The sequence below is a fragment of the Lactuca serriola genome, chromosome 3 (genome assembly GCF_051521515.1).
Source record: "Lactuca serriola cultivar US96UC23 chromosome 3, Lser_US96UC23_V15, whole genome shotgun sequence".
NCBI classification, from domain to species: domain Eukaryota; kingdom Viridiplantae; phylum Streptophyta; class Magnoliopsida; order Asterales; family Asteraceae; genus Lactuca; species Lactuca serriola.
The window spans coordinates 254,076,182-254,080,078 of record NC_136410.1 but is presented as its reverse complement, the minus strand read 5'-3'; the positions used below and the strand labels follow the sequence as shown (position 1 = coordinate 254,080,078).

The 3,897-nt window shown below is 32.4% G+C and overlaps 1 pseudogene; it reads left to right on the top strand.

The window, feature by feature from the left end:
• The first annotated feature begins 262 nt into the window (after window positions 1-262).
• LOC145096187 (copper-transporting ATPase PAA1, chloroplastic-like) lies at window positions 263-3,457 on the top strand (annotated as a pseudogene).
• Window positions 3,458-3,897: the final 440 nt, after the last annotated feature.

The following is a 3,897-nucleotide window of genomic DNA, read 5'->3' as shown; positions in this document are numbered from 1 at the left end:
GAAGCTTCCGATTCCTGGAAAATGAAACATACTAATTACCAGTGCCCTTCTTCCGTCAACAACGTTCCTCACCTTGGGAATATCATCGGTTGTAAGTACCGTTGCAGGTGTCGGTTGTTTAACTGTATAATTGTGACCGGTTAATACTTAATTGTCAATTGGATTTCTTGTTAATAGCTAGGTGTGTTGAGTGTCGATGTGTTTGCTCGGTATTGTCGACTGAGGGTGTATAACGCTATATACATTTGCGGAACTGATGAATATGGAACGGCAACTGAGACCAAAGCTTTGCAAGAAAATTGCACTCCCAAAGAAATATGCTATAGGTAATTACGTTTCTATATTTTGTGTTATCTGAATTTTGTAATGAATTTTCACGTAACGATCTCAATTTGAATGTAACGTTACAAGGTTTGAACAGTTGATTTTGGATTCTAAAATTATAGTTCCACTATTAAAACATCGATTCTTATTCTTATCGTTTTATTTTTCTTTCTAGATATCATGCGATTAACAGGGATGTCTATAATAGATGGTGTTCTTGCAAGTCTTATTTATGTTGAAGATCAAATAAGAGAAGATGATGCACATGTTATTCAATCTTTTACTAGTCAAGGCATCATCAATGTATACTTACTTTCTGGTGACAAAAAAATTTCAGTTGAATGTCGCATCAGTAGTCGGAATCCCAAAACAATAGGTAATAAGTATTAATAATAACAACAAAATAATGTTATTCAAGTTAAAAAAAAGATTTCATGATGATCAGGTGTTGTATGGAGCTACACCTAATGAGAAAAGTAAGTTTATAAGCCAACTCCAGAAGGACAACCAGAATGTTCTTACAACAGAGACAACAATTGTATGTCATGTATCTGAAGCCAAGGATTCACCAAACTGGCAAAAAGTATTGGGAGAAGAACTTTCAAAACATTTGACAACTTGAGGATTTAATTCTAACCTTAGAGGTCAATATGTTCTTCACTGTAACTTTTAAATTCATTGTGGTATTACATATTTTGTATCCCTTCAGGAATTAAGAATTAGGAATTCGTTTAAAAGTATATTCTGAATTTTTTGCTTACAATGATGCTTTATACCTTTCTTTCCTTTCCCCCCTAATTTCTCTTTTGCTTGTTTTATTTTTCCCTTTTTTGTTTTTGGTCAAGTTTGAGGCTACATGATCCATTTGGGCTTGGTTGTCTTAGAAGAATCTTTACATTGTCATTAAAGTGATCACATTAGTTTTAGTGGAAAGAAATGGATTTGTTTTCATAACTAGAACCATTACATTCAGACATTTTAACCTCAATTTTCAATTTAATTATATAGTTGAAATTTTTGACAAATGGTGGGTAACTGGTAGGTGAGGCTGAAACTGAAGGAGTGCCATCTTATGTAAGAGAAACAATTTTCCTCTGTGGAATATCCTTGTCACCTAGACTTTTTAATATTTCCAATAAGTTTCCTTCATAAGAAGATTTCAAAAATCTATCTTTGAAAAGGTAGTTGAAATTAAGTTGCGTTTTACTTCCATCAAGCAGACAATTGTATACCTTTTTGGCCTCAACCAAAGCTAAAAGTCTTGTGTAATATGTGATAATGACTATTTTACCCTTGTTATCAATGGATGACATGCAATGGTTCTTTAACCATCCTTTTTTGCCTACTATTTGCAGATTCCAAGAAAGAGAGTGCCTTCCAAGTATTTCAAAAAAAGTGGAAGAAAAGCATAAGCAATTAAAAGAAAGTGGTATGTTCTTAGATAACACCGTCATTATATTTTTTAATTATTTACAATAAACAATCATCTCTAAATGTTTTTGATTAAATATTTTTCTATTAACAGGTAGAGGACTAGTAGTATCTTGGGCTTTGTGTGCTATATGTTTGTTTAGACATGTCTCCCATTTCATTGGAGCCAAAGCTTGGTGGATCCATCCAATGCATTCCATTGGTTTCCACTTATATTTATCTTTATTCACATTACTTGTTCAAGGATGCCAGATTATAATTGATGGCATGAAAAGTCTCATGAGGGGCAATCTAAACATGAACACATTAGTTGGTCTAGGGGTAATATCATCATTTACCGTTATCACATTCGCAGCTTTAATACCCAAACTGGTAATCACTATCACTTGTTGAAAAAAAAATCAAGTCTTGACATTTCTTGAAAGCATGAATCTTGATTTATTTTTTTGTATAGGGTTTGAAAGTGTTCTTTGAAGAACCGATTATGTTGATAGCATTTGTTTTATTGGGAAGGAATCTTGAACAAAGAGCTAAGATTAAGGCAACTAGTGATATGACAAGGCTTCTTAGTGTTCTTCCACCAAAAGCTCGTTTTTTAGTGGTAGGTGGTGATGTTGAAAAGTCAACCTCAACAGTCGATTTTCCTTGTGACAGTCTTTCTGTTGGAGATAAAATTGTTGTACTACCTGGAGTAAGTAAAAAGTTATTAATTTTTGTAATATAAAATACTTTTATAAATTTAATTAATTTACAAAATGTTATGTTTATTATTATTCAGCATCATGTTCCTGCTGATGGTATAGTGACAGCTGGCAGAAGCACAGTGGACGAGTCAAGTTTCACCGGGGAGCCACTCCCTGTCACGAAGCTTCCAAGTGTAATGATAGTTTCATTCTCAAAGAATATATAATTAGTGTAAATTACATTTTTGGTATCTGAGTATAGATGATTTTTGGTATCTGAATATATAATGTGTGCTGTTTGTAACTGTATGTAGGTTGTTTCTTGTCCATTTGCATTGGGTTTAGCAACACCAACTGTTGTAATGGTAAACCCTTTTGTCCGATATATTTCCTTTCTTTTATTTAAAAGACTAAAATACCCTCGATATTTATATATATTGTGTAGGTGGGAACTTCACTTGGTGCTACAAGAGGATTACTTTTATGTGGTGGAAGTTTTTTAATTAGAAAATTCTTTCAAGTCAACACAATTGTTTTTGACAAAATAGGGACATTAACAATCGGTAAACCTGTTGTCACAAAAATACTCACAAAAACACCCCAAGAATATTTCGAATTACAGTTATGTTCTAATCTTTTAGTTTGTGCCTAAATTATAATTTTACAAAGTTTAATATAAACAACTAAAATGCAGGCTAAGTTCAATAGAAGCATGGTCTGAAAATGATGTTCTGAAGTTAGCTGCTGCTGTTGAATCTAATACAATACATCTAATTGGAAAAGCTATTCGGGAAGCTGCTAAGGTTACTAAATGTCCCAATGTAAAGGTACCTTATAAAAATTACTGTTTTGCCCTTATTGTATGCAGGCTGATGATGGAACATATATGGAGGAACCTGGTTCCGGTGCAGTAGCCTCAATTGGGAAGAAGATAGTTTATGTTGGGACATTGGAATGGGTTAGAAGGTATAATAAGAAAAAAATGAAAATATTATGCTGTAAATAATAGGAAGAAATGATGAGTATATATTAGTGGTAAGTTCTTTTTCTTTTTCTTTTTTATATTTTTTTAGTGGTTTGTATGTATTAATATATTATATTTTTATGTTGACACAACAACCATAAGTTGTGAATTCAAGTCATTACTTGTCATCCACGCCCGAACAGCAGCCCAGTACACCACCAGGTGGCAAATCAATGATATGAAAGATTTTTTTGACATGATATCTGGAACAAAAAGGTTCCCCTTAATAGCAATATAGTATTAGGTTATATAGTTAGGGAAAACCTCTTAATAACAATGTACAATCAGACACTTTAATATCAATGTATTATAACTTTTTGACATGATGTTATTGAATGAAATTGATTGTTCTAGTATATATATATATATATTTCTATATTTTTGTTTTATGCGTAAAAGAGTATCGTAAAGGCACGTCGTATATGGATATTGTAA